General features: G+C 32.7%; 1 protein-coding gene across 2 annotated transcripts in view; it reads left to right on the plus strand.

Annotated features, from left to right (window-relative positions):
- Window positions 1–13,311, plus strand: part of LOC114333923 (phospholipid-transporting ATPase ABCA3) — a 249,446-nt gene that overhangs the window by 940 nt on the left and 235,195 nt on the right. The window lies entirely within an intron of this gene.

Below are 13,311 nucleotides of genomic sequence, written 5' to 3' on the forward strand. Positions count from 1 at the left end.
CCATTATGTGTCACATCAAACTATGAGTTAAATATTATAATAGCATATTATGCTATTAAGCTATAATGAGTTGTAGTAGAAATTACATTTTACATTTGTAAAATCAATCATTTTACATTTCAATTCAAGCCCAAAAATCATTTTCTCCAAAATAAATCATGCTATATTCTTCTTCATGTATCATGTCCTTTCAGAACGTTGAGTTACCATCATTTTTTTTTGTTTAATGTTTATTTTGCAATCTGTTACATCATATAATAACAATAAGCATACATGTTGATTGGTATAATGTTGTGAGAGAGAGTTTGTCCAATGATCCACTCTCTGTATGCACTTTTACATTTTATGTTAAAAACAATAAAAATTTGTAACTTTACATTATTACATTGATATTAAAAAAATAAAATAAAACTATCACAATTTAAAATTAATTTCATATATACAATTATTGCTGTTAGAATGGTAGATCCAAGGGTGTTCTTATTTTCAGCCTTCGGGTTTGTTCAGTTGTCAAGCAGATTAATTGCCAGTGTGTTTGGATGTTGCTCTAAGCATCTTAGGTAGTTTGTGCTAAGCTGTTTGGTCACTGCAGTAACCGTTGGCATCTCTAGATCATTATAAATGTCTCGGTTTGTTATGAACCAAGGAGCATCTACTATACTGCGCAGGGCTTTTGACTGGAATCTCTCGATGATAGCAATGTTCGATTTAGATGCTGTTCCCCATAACTGGATTCCATAGGTCCATACTGGTTTGAGAACGGTATTGTAAGCTAGTAATTTGTTCTGCAATGATAATTGTGATTTTCTGCCAAGGAGCCAGTACAGCTTTTTTCATTTAGTATCCAGCTGCTTTCTTTTTTGAAGTTACACTTCTTTACCGGCGATAGAGGGTGATTTTTTTATATGTTAAAACCTATCAGCCCGGCGCATGCGCATTATAACTTTGTTCTGATTGGATGTTCAAATGACATGTCAAAAATTATCCGATATGGCAGCTGTGGTTTGGAGGTAAAGGTAAAGGTAAACAAATGTATAATATATTAGTTTTATTGTTGTGAGGACAGAAACAAAAAAGTTTATAATATTGCAGTGACTTTTAAATAGTTTTTAGAAGCAACAGGTACGTAATAATTGTTAATGTATGATGGGTATAAACCTACCTATTTGATCTGCCAAAATACATAGTATGTAATACTTTTATTTATATAATTTGATTACCATCAAAATTTCTATCAATATTCACCTAATATATTGTTTTTTTACTCTATGTTTTGTTGTATTTGTTCAATTCTAAATCATTTCAATTCAAAATTAAAATAATTTGATCAATTTTCAAAATATCACAAGTTTAATCCATTTAGTTAGTCGATCTTCGTAAATAATGACACATAGTGTCCGTGGCTAAGCGGAGAAGGCGAATGAATTCCAATACCAACCGCGCTTATCAGCGATGGTTCAAGTCCCAATAGAAACTTTCCTTTTTGTTTTTTTTTTAATACATTTTATGATTGTAAGTACAGTGGAACCCCGATAAGTCGGCCCCCGATAACCCGGAAGTCCGGCTAACCCGGACCGATTTTCATCAGACAAAAATTTAACAAATAAACAATTTAACAATTTTATCAAATAAAAATGTATGTAGGTCAAATAATATTTGAGAGATAATGTGTATTTGTGTAATTTGAACACATATAAGTATGTACAACAGTAAAAATGATTCATGCACACGGCGGCAGGCAGAGCAACCGTCTCAGCTTATCGGAAAGAACAGGCACCTGTCTGTATTCCTTTTCCGTTATTTATGTCAAACTGTCTTAGCATTGTTTAAAATAGACGTGACTATTTAAAAATTCTTTTTTAAAACAATGGCCTTAGTCTGTTCTTAAATAACGACATTGTTTTAATCACTTCCGTTCTGTAATCGTGCTTGTGTTTGCCTGATTTTTGTCTACGTAATGGTAACAAAACTGTAATGTTAACAAAACGTAAAAATGTTGTGACAATGGAAAAGAAATTAGAAACATTAGGTAGGATTGATAAAGGCGAATCTTTAAAATAAATTTATTGCAGCATCATAATATGATATTATGATACCATAGGTCTGGATCCCGCGTATGAAAAAAAAGTTGATTAATAGCAAGCTAAAAATTTGTTAATAGCTTAAGGGTGTCTAGTCGGATAAACTTTGATATATGAGAACACTGGAACAGGGGCAGTTTTAATTGTGGAACAGGTAAAAAATCTGGAACGGTCAGAACACGAAAATGGCACATTTGTTTTGTCCGATAGAACAGACATAAACTCTCCGAACAGAGATTAAACTCTCATGCAAAAATCAGACTGCTATTTATCACCTGTCATAATTCCTGTCATTTGACATATTCTACATGTTCCACTCATTAAAACGCCAATTTGGTGATAAATAGCAGTCTGATTTTTGCATGAGAGTTTAATCTCTGTTCGGAGAGTTTAAGTCTGTTCTGTCGGACAAAATACATGTGCCGTTTTCGTGGTCTGACCGTTCCAAATTTTTAGCCTGTTCCACAGTTAAAACTTCCCCTGTTCCAGTGTTCCCATATATTAATGTTTGTCCGACTAGACACCCTTAAGCTAATAACAAATTTTCAGCTTGCTATTTATCAACTTTTTTTTCGTACGCGGGATCCAGACCTACCATATTATGGTGTCGGTACATCTCTACAGTATGACTGAGTTTTTTACCAAGAAATGAACAAAACTCTACACTTTATACAACTATACGTAATTTAGATGTGTACTGTGCATATGTGTTTCATGTTTTTGTAATTATAATGGAGGTTATTTATTAATTTTTACTATATTCTCCGGCTAACCCGGATTTTCGATAACCCGGATCGGCCGCGGTCCCGATTAATCCGGGTTATCGAGGTTCCACTGTATATTTATTATATAATTGTATTTTCAGAAAATACGTATTTAGTTAAAAAAATTTTGGACAATTAATGTTCAGACATCATTTGTGGCTTGTTTAATGTGTTTGTGTGTGTTTTATTCTTTTATTATTTTAATTTTTGGCACTGTTCTAATAAAAATGTTTGAGAAGTAGTAAGTATAAATTAGTTTAATATTTAAACAAAATATAAATAAAAAGTATATTAATTTCGTTTAAATCATATAATAGAAGTATAACTTCTTACATGCGTACAAAGTACACACACATTCTTTTTTTTCCATATGTGGGTACACCAGGTTAGATGTTTGTCCAGGTGTATCCCCAAATATTTTACGCTGTCTGTTTTAGGTATTCGTTCATTGTTGAATGTGATGCTTGGCGTTTCACCATGGCATTTTGTGAATGTTATGTGTGCAGATTTACTTTCATTTATTGTAATTCGCCATTTCCTTGCCCACGTTGCTATATTGTTGAGACTGGTTTGTAGTGTTGTAGTTGCTACTCCAGGATTTCTGTTTACTGCTAATATAGCTGTGTCATCAGCAAACGTAGAGGTGACTGTGTCATCAGTACATGGAAGATCAACCGTGAAGAGTAGGTATAAGACTGGGCCTAAGACACTTCCTTGTGGGACTCCTGCTTTGATGATGCGTAGTTTAGTTACTTCATTTTCATATCTGACTCTGAAGTATCGTTCTTCTAAGTAGGATTTTAGAATCAAATATATTGTTGTTGGTAGCTGCGTTTTTAATTTGTAAAGGAGTTCCTCATGCCACACCTTGTCAAAGGCTTTGCTGACATCCAAAAAAGCTGATTCACAGTAACTTTTATCTTAATGCTTTGATGATTGTGTTAACAACATGATGCACTTGTTCTACTGTCGAGTGTTTCTGACGAAACCCAAATTGATAATCTGAGATTAAGCTTTTTGCTGCGACAGTTTTCATCAGTCTCTTAATCAGTAACTTTTCCATTATTTTTGACAAGACTGGTAGTAAACTGATTGGTCGATAGGAGCTAGGTTCATTTGGCTGTTTTCCCTGTTTATGAATTAATATGATTTCTGCTACCTTCCATTGTGCAGGGAAGTACTTCAGTCTTAGAACTGCGTTGAAGAGTTGCGTCAACATAATGACTGCTTTTCTAGGAAGTTCTTTTAATATTTGGCCGGTAATCAGGTCATAGCCAGGTGCCTTCTTGGGGTCTAAGTGATTTTTTATAACGTCGTAAGTTTCTTGTATTGTGAAGTTTTTAATAGGCTCCATTTGTTGCTCGTTTTCCTCAAGGAATGCATATATTTCGTCGTCATTAATTCCGTTTGCAGGTGGTAATGGTTGAAATACTTCCTCCAAATATCTACCGAAAACTTCTACCTTTTCTCCATCTGTTTTGGCCCAGGTACCATCAGATTTTCTAATTGGTGGGATTTGATCTCGTGGCTGTTTTAGGTGTTTTGTGGCTTTCCAGAGACTATAGGTTAGTATCAGCTGAGGGTGATAAGTTTTGTAGATATTCTGTGAATGATTTATTTTTAAGTCTTCTAAGTGTTTCTTTTAGCTGCCTTGCAGCTCGATTGTATCTTCGTCTATCATCTGGGTGCCTTGTTCTTTGCCAGGTTACCATCATAGCTATCTTAATTTTATTCACTGCCACCCTAAATAGCATGCTTGCATCAATACCATACCAATCTAGCAAGTTCTTCAACCATGAAGTCTTTCTTCATCGTGAAGTGCATTTACCTGCTAATTTACCTTGCATAATATTTTGTTGTAACCTATATTTGGGACTTCTTTATCTCCTTGATGCTTTTTATAATGCTATATTCCCACCTATTATTTTGGCATTTCTTATCTCTACTTTTAGTTTAACAACAAAAGAAAATTAGTTGTATCTGTTCTTTTGTGTTGTTTTTCTAGTACCATAAGCAAAGTAGGTATTCTAGCTATTGTAAAGTTAAATAATTTATGACTATCACTATTAACATACTTAATGTCTATGATAGTTAGTGTTTGTTGATTATTTCAGGTGGTAACATATGAGTCCTGTCAGATGATTAGTTTTTATATGTTGATAGATACGAAGGGCAGGTCAGCTTTATGAGTATAGTTTTTTAACATGTTGGCTGCCATGAGACACAACATGTGTGCCTCATGGCAGCCAACACACATGTTGTGTCTCATGTTGTTGATAACAGCCATGTGACATACCGTAGTTGTCTCAAAAGCACAGAAACGAGAGACTTGTGGCCGTAGGGACCCACTTTTTTTAACATTACGGCAGTCAAGGTGTTAATAAATAAACCAATACAATAGAGTACCAAAGGGCCCAAAATAATTCTTGTATGTAATATAAGAGTATGAGGAAAATAATACTTGCTAACCCCAAACTTAATAGACTTGTTCCATGGACCACGAGGAATTATGTATTGTGTTTCAAAATTAAAACTTGTACTACAAGTAAATGAAAAGGCAAAATAATGTAGAATAGAATGGAAATATGCTTTATTGTGGTTGAAAATTGTACAATTTTATAGACAAAGCTTTCAAACAGTTGAAAAACGAAACAATAACAAATATAATTTACTAAAATTACATAAATCCTCAGTATAAATTAAAAGAATAATAAATAAGTAAAACAAAGACAATATATTGCAAAATTTAAATAAATTGCAAATAATCAACCCTAAGAAAGAATAAGTTAAGCTGTTACATATGATACTCAAACAGGGTTGGCATAGAATTTCCCCATCTTATAAAACCCAGCGGGTTTTTTCGGGTTTTTTCAATTGATAAAACCCACTATTATTGGGTTTTTTGGGGTTTTTCAAAAATAGCAAATTTTCAGTTGAATGAACGTCATATTTATTTCTGAATAAAAACAAAAACTAGCATAAATACCATGAAGTAAGTAGTAGGTGAATACAAAACGAGAGAAACTGAAACTAAACTAATAAAACACTTATTTTAAACATGGTATATAGACAAATAAAAAAATAAACAAGTTTCTTGTTAAACAAAGCATCAGCAAAGCATATTAGTTATCAGGAAAATCAGAATCTCTATTTTTGTCACATTCCCAATTCCCATTCGTTAGACTCGGTCGAGGACGAGGACTCGGTTCTTAAATGATAATATATTTTTACCAAGTTTGCAGCTCTATCGGCACCTAATCTGTTGCGAAGCTTAGTCCATATTAATCCATATGAAGAAAAAATCCGCTCAATAGATGCAGATGAAGCTGGACATGAGAACAAAGATAACATATAAATACAAAATTCATATGGTTTTTTATTTGTTTTTTTATTTTTTATTGGTATCAGCTTCCACCATTTCTTTGTTGAGAATTTTTTAACAAGTTCTTCTTTGAAAAGTGTTGCGGGGAACATATCTGTATCCTTAATCTTGAATGATAACATCACTGCCAAAAACTCATCAGAAAATAAAAAACTGAAAATCCCCAAAAAAACCCGAAAAAACCCTTAAAACCCAAAAAAACCCGTCGGGTTGGGCTTTTAATAAAAAACCCTGGTTTTTTCCAACCCTGTACTCAAATATAGATATCTGTAAAACCTCCGTTAAAACATATATTGTATAATTTAATTTAATTGTGTTCTTTAGTTGTATGAAAGCAATGTTGACGATGTTGACAAATTAACATCGATTTGTTTCCATTTTGCAATAAAAATTTACTTTTTATTGACGAAATTATTAAAACTGTCAGCTGTTCCGGTTAACGGAGGTTTTACAGAAAAATACTAGTTTTATGTAAGAGTACTGCAATTTCTTAGTTATTGATTAAGAAATTCTTCAACTGAATAATATGGTCTTTCATATAGATAGGCTTTCGTCATTTTATGGACCTTAGAGAAAGATGTTGTAGATTTAAGTTGCACAGGGAGATGGTTGTATAGTTTTTTTGCAGAATATAATATAGATTTCTTTACTAACTCGGTGGAAGGAATCGGTAAATAGACGTCAAAGGAAGAATTTCTGATGGAATAGTGATCTCGTGCTGGAAAGACATGTAGATGTTTACGAATTAAGCAAACAGTTTCTAAAATGTATAAAGAAGGAAGTGTTAAAATCCAGTGCTCCTTGAAGTAGCTTCTGCAATGTGTTGTTCTTCTGAGGCCAAACAGATATCTTATTGCTCTTTTTTGTAATTTAAAAATAACATTGGATTGGGCAGCTGTACCAGAACCCTAAAAAGGAAGACCATATCGAAGATCCAATTTGAACAAAGAAAAATAGTTATTTTGGAAGAGGCTAAATTGAGTTCCTTCAAAACAGATCTTATTGCATAGCAAGCTGAAGATAGTTTCTTACTTAACACATCGATATGAAGGGACCATTTAAGGTTGCTATCTAAAAAATACCAAGATATTTTACAGAATCAACGGTACTGTTCTGGCTGTTATTAAGAGGTAAGGGTTGAAGAGCTCCTTTACAGGATAATGCTACTGTTTTATCTACATTAAAAGAGAGTAAATTAGAATCGGACCAGGTTTTTATTTTGACTAGATCAGAAGTTATAGTAGCATGAAGAGTTGCAATATTTGAATTGCTCCAAGTAATACTGCTATCATCAGCAAACAGAAAAATTTTTCCAAAAATTTTTAAACTAGTGATGTCATTGGCTGCGTTCACCAGAAATAATCGGTTTAAGTTTCAACTGAACAGCTGTGTTTCAGCGCTTTAAAACTACGTTCAGTCTGGTGAATGGTATTTTTCCGTTTGACACTTTCATAGTTGGTTTTGTTTTGTGTTCTCGCATGTTTTATGAATTATGAACTTAACCTAAAACGAGATTCGTTGTTTTTGTTTATTTTTATATCGTGCTATCGTTCAACGATAACTTGGACGTGTCTTACACAAATTTAATTCAAAAATGGATAATATAATACTACCTTTACCTTTATTATTGTTTGATAATGACATGAATAAGAAATAATTTTTAGTGCTGCTGGCTGTGCTGGACCTGGCAGAACCATTGGATGATGATGAAGTATTCCCACCATAAATAAATAATAATTGTCACGAGAAATATGAATTATGTGGAAAATATTGTTCCTCAATACACAGATTTACAATTTCGTGAGCGTATACAATTATGTATCTCCTAAGTTTCAATTACTTTATAATTAAAACCATTGTAAAAGTAAATATTTTCAAATCAGCGCGCCATTACAATATATTTCTTAAACACGTTCAAGATTGAAGCGATGCAAATACTACATTCAATAAAATGGCGACCACTTCGTCAACACGTTGAAGTTTAGCCTAAATTGACATGACGTTCACCCGAAAAATATTAAACAGTTTCAAAGCGCTGACATAGCGCACTGGTCTGGTGAACGCACCCATTGATAAAGATAGGGAAAAGTAGAGGACTCAATACTGAACCTTGTGGTACCCCACATAAAATGTTTTTGAGACTATAGTCTGTATCATTTGTCTAACCAGTTGTTTCTTATTATTCAAGTAAGATTGAAACCAATTCAAAGAAATACCACGAATTCCATAGAAATTTAGGTTTTTTATCAAAATATCATGATTTACACAATCAAAAGCTATAAAAAGAAGTAGAAGATATATTGACTACAAATTCAATAGGACTCTTCCTTACACCAGAAACAACCTATGTACCAAATTTCAAGTCTTAAGACTTTTTCTCTAAGAAAAAGAAAAGGTATATTAATATCAGAATAAGGAGAACAAGACCTACAGTAGGATTTCTGCTTTACGTTAAGAATAATTTTTGATTTTAACCCATACTAATTTAATAACCTGCAAACAAATAATACAGAGACCAAAATAATGTGTTTCAATAAAACAACATTTAAGTACTTAGTAAAGAGAAGAACCCATAATTCAACAAATAAATTATATTAACTTGTAAATATTAACATGCTTTGATGCTATTATTTAGGCTAATTTCAACACAAGATTATAACTAAACTTTGCATGCAAAGGAAACTTTTAAATGTCCAGCTATTTCTTTCCAACCAAACCAAACAAAAACCAAATGACAACAGCTAATTTTAAATAATAAATCCACAAGAAAAAAATTTCCTATAGTCAGCTGTACACCACAAATCACAAAATTTTTTATTAAAATCCTTTATTAAATGTATATTTATTAAAAAGAACCCTTTCTGGCTCCATCACAGAACATTTTCAGAATAAAAATCCCATCTTCAATGCTGCTACAAGGTATACATGGGCAGTAACTTTTTCAGGGGCCAGAATGTACCACAAAAAAATTACTGAAATGGGTACTTAGTGGTACACATTTCGTACAGCATTTACATTGAGTTTCTCTATTCTGCTCACTTAAGGCAAAATTTGCTGTGGCATTTCTTCCCCTGATAAAGTAAAGCCACTAATATAGGGGTGAAAACCCTTTAAATGTTATAAAATTGTGATTATATTACATTGTTGCTGATAATATTATAGACTGTTTAAACTATAAGGTAATTTACTTCATGGCAGCGTAGGGGGTTGCTGGCCTGGAGAGAAACTCTCTAGACGGACCTAGCTAGCAACTGTCAGTTTTAACAGACTGAGTTGCTACCTAAGGTCCGTTTAGAGAGGTTCTCTCCAGGCCAGCAATCCCGTAGTTGGGAGTTGTATGTTGCCATATAAGTCACGTTAAAATTTAAAGATTTTATAATATTATCAGCAACAATGTAATAAATATAATGCCATTTAAAGGGTTTTAACCCATAATATTACTTTTAGTGGCTTTAACCATGTGTATCTTGTAGCAGCACTGAAGATGCAATTGTCATTCCGAAAATGTTCTTGTTATGTAGCCCGAAAGATTTTCTTTAATAAAAAAATATACCTTTTACAAGTAAAGAAATTTTTTTAATAAAAATTTTTCTAATTTTAAATGTTAAAATGGTCCATGATCTCTCGCTGCAAGATCCATATAGCTATTAGTTAAATAGTTAAAGGGTATTCCTTTCGTAGTATTTGCTGGACTCTTTAATCTAAAGGCTTGATATTTTTTTATATTTAAAATATTAAAATGTTTATTTCACAATTCTTAAATTGATAAAAAATATATAGACTAAGAGCCGCTATAGGTGAAATTTCTTAATCATTTTAGGCACGATGGGACCCTATAACTTAAATAGTAGAACCTTTAAAAGAAAAGGTTTGAACACTGTGCCGTCACTATTCAGTGGCACATGCGGCGACAGTGGCGCATCAAACTTTCCACTTATGGACGGGATAAATAAATTTAAAGGTACCCTCCCTTAATAACAGAATTCATTTTTTTATTTTTTTAAGTTCTATGTGATTAACACATAACATTCAGCGTAATTTTAACCCACCACCCCCTTCCCCCTGCCCCCACCATCAAAAACTTCATTTTTCGTTTTTATTTTTTTTTGCTGGGATGCAATCAATTTTAAGATTTCAAAAAATTCACGCGCATAGTTGAGGCATTTATAAAACATATCTATTTTTTACAGACCCGTAGGTAGAGTGTACATAACCTCAAAAAATTAAAAAAAAAATTTTTTTTGAAAAAAGCTTATAACTTTTTTTGGGAAATAGCTGCAGGTCTAATTTTTTCTTAATCTTGTGTGTTTTATTAAACACTATATTTCTAATTTTTTTTAGATTTTTCCGTAATGCTCGCCACCTTCAAGAATCCGAAAAACTGCTTTTTGGGGGGTTTTGGGGGATTTTCCCTATTTTATAGACTTCATAATAGAAAGTCAATTTCGATTTTATAGGATATATGTAACTTGAAGTAAGTGAGTCCCTTAGAATATTTAAAAATGGGAGAAACACGTTCAAACCCCCCAAAACCCCCTTAAACAACAGTTTTTTTTTGGATTTTTGAAGGTGACCAGCGTTACAGAAAAATCTGAAAAAATTTAAAAATATAGTGTTTGATAAAATACACAAGACTAAGAAGAAATTAGATCTGTAGATCCCCAAAAAAAGTTATTTTAAAAATTTTTTGAGGTTATGTAAACATAACCTACAGGTCTATAAAAAATAGACGTGTTTTATAAAAGCCTTAACTATGCGTGTGAATTTTTTGAAATCTTAAAATTGATTGCATCCCACCAAAAAAAAAATAAAATCGAAAAATAAAGTTTTTGATGGTGGGGGCAGGGGGAAGGGGGTGGTGGGTTAAAATTACGATGAATCTTATGTCTCAATCACATAGAACTTAAATAAATGAAAAAAAATGGATTCTGGTAGTGAGGGAAGGTATTTTTTAATTTATGTATCCCGTCCATAAGTGGAAAGTTTGATGCGCCACTGTCGACGCATGTGCCACTGAAAAGTGACGGCACAGTGTTCAAACCTTTTCTTTTAGGTTCTACTATTTAAGTTGTAGGGTCCCGTCGTGCCTAAAATGATTAAGAAATTTCACCTATAGCGGCTCTTAGTCTAATATAACCACGTCATTGAATGGCAATTGCACTCTAAGTTATTAAATATTGAGCTGTTTTCAAGTTATATTTTTAGTTATATTTGTATTGTGACTGGAAGAATATCCTGTAGTGAGTGGGTAAAATATACAATTTTTTGAAACGACATTTGAATACCACTTAACTCTTGACATACCACTAACATACATCTTTTTTATTGCTATTTTATTATTTTGTTTTTGTTTTCACACTACCCAAATATTATGTGTTTTCGTTTGCTCTCTTATCTGTTAACATAATACAGCTATTAATGTATAGTACTGAAAAGTATAAAAGCTTTTTAGTGAAAATAATATAAGTATATAATAAGAAATAAAGAAATTAACCCTGGGATTTACTAATATGTTCTTTAGTAGTACCAGGCATCTAAGAAACTTTATTTAGCTCAGCTATTGTTCCAAGGTGTGAAATTACATAAACAAGGGATCATTTCATAAAACAGGGTAGATCTCTTGTTTATGGAATTCACAAACTCATAAAATTCTTAAGTTCCTTATAAGGCTACTACAATAATTATTGAAAAGTGGTATTAGATATGACAAGGAAAAATACATGAAAAAAGTACAGATTTAGTTCGGTGTACAGGAAAAAGTTAAAGGTGGTGTTCGATATGACCTCCTTGCCGTTGGAAATAGAAATCCATTCTGAATGAAAATTAGTGCTATCCATTCTGCAATTCTATCTTTCAATTCTTGGATAGTCTGATAAGGGTTTGGAAATATATTGTCGAGAAAGTCACGAACACCTCGAAGATAATGAGGAGGTGCTTCATCTTGCTGAAATCAAATTGATTTCCATAAGGAAAAATTTCCTGTAACTGGCTGTATACCATTAATTACAAAAATTGAAGAAAATCTTCTGTGTAAAAGGTATATTTATTTAAAACCCCAATAAAGGGCTACATTAAAAAACAGAACGTTTTCGCTCTAAAGAGAGCATCATCAGTGTTCTAAGCAAGCTCTACATGCTAAGCCACCAAAAATACATGGGTTAAAACGCCGACCAAAAGTCTTATATTGGCGTGTTATATATTAAACCCTGGCGATGGATGAAATTTAAACAAGATATACCTCAAAGCATCATATGACTATACCACGTGTATGTGGGTGGTTGAGTTGATTTCTCTGTCTTCACAAAGAGAAAGGTAAAAGTTGAGTTGATTTCTCTTTGTGAAGACAGAGAAATCAACTCGACCAAGCTCACTGCAAGGGGTGTCCTCTTTTGGAGTTTGAGAGATTTCGGCAGTAAATTGATAAAAATGGATTACTCGGGGGTTTTATAGTCGTTAAACACGAATATGCCATTAGAACAGACCTCTCGATCACCTGGTGCCCAAGGTCACTGCAAGGTACGTCATCTTCTGGAGTTTCGAGGGCTTTCGGTATTAAATTGATGCAAACGGATTACTTAAGTATTTTTGGGGTTTCTAAACACGAATATGATATCAGAATTGAACTCCGGAGTATCTGGTGACCAGGATCGCTACTAGGACACGTCATCTTATGGAGTTTCGAGGGCTTTCTGATGAGAAAAAAGTTAATTGTAGCAATAAGAAGGGATAAATATGTGCTGACAATAAATGCACGTATTTGCAATAAAAATTTGTTGAAACAGATTACGTATAGCCCCTAGATTCGACTGTAAAAAATAGAATACGTCACTATAAAATTCGGATAAAAATTTATTATAAATGCACGGATTAAGATATGCAATTTTATATACATTCACACTGTTGCCACATCTACAATCGCTTTTTATGAAGTGAAAATATAAAAAAAATTATATTTGAAATAATAATATAGAAAAATGTGAAGTAATAATTTGAAATAGTTCTCAATATTTTTTAGTGACTAAAACATAACCTGACCAAACCTAACCTAGCGTCATCGAAAATAATATAAACAAGTTAATAACTG

The sequence above is a fragment of the Diabrotica virgifera genome, chromosome 2, assembly GCF_917563875.1.
Source record: "Diabrotica virgifera virgifera chromosome 2, PGI_DIABVI_V3a".
NCBI classification, from domain to species: Eukaryota; Metazoa; Arthropoda; class Insecta; order Coleoptera; family Chrysomelidae; genus Diabrotica; species Diabrotica virgifera.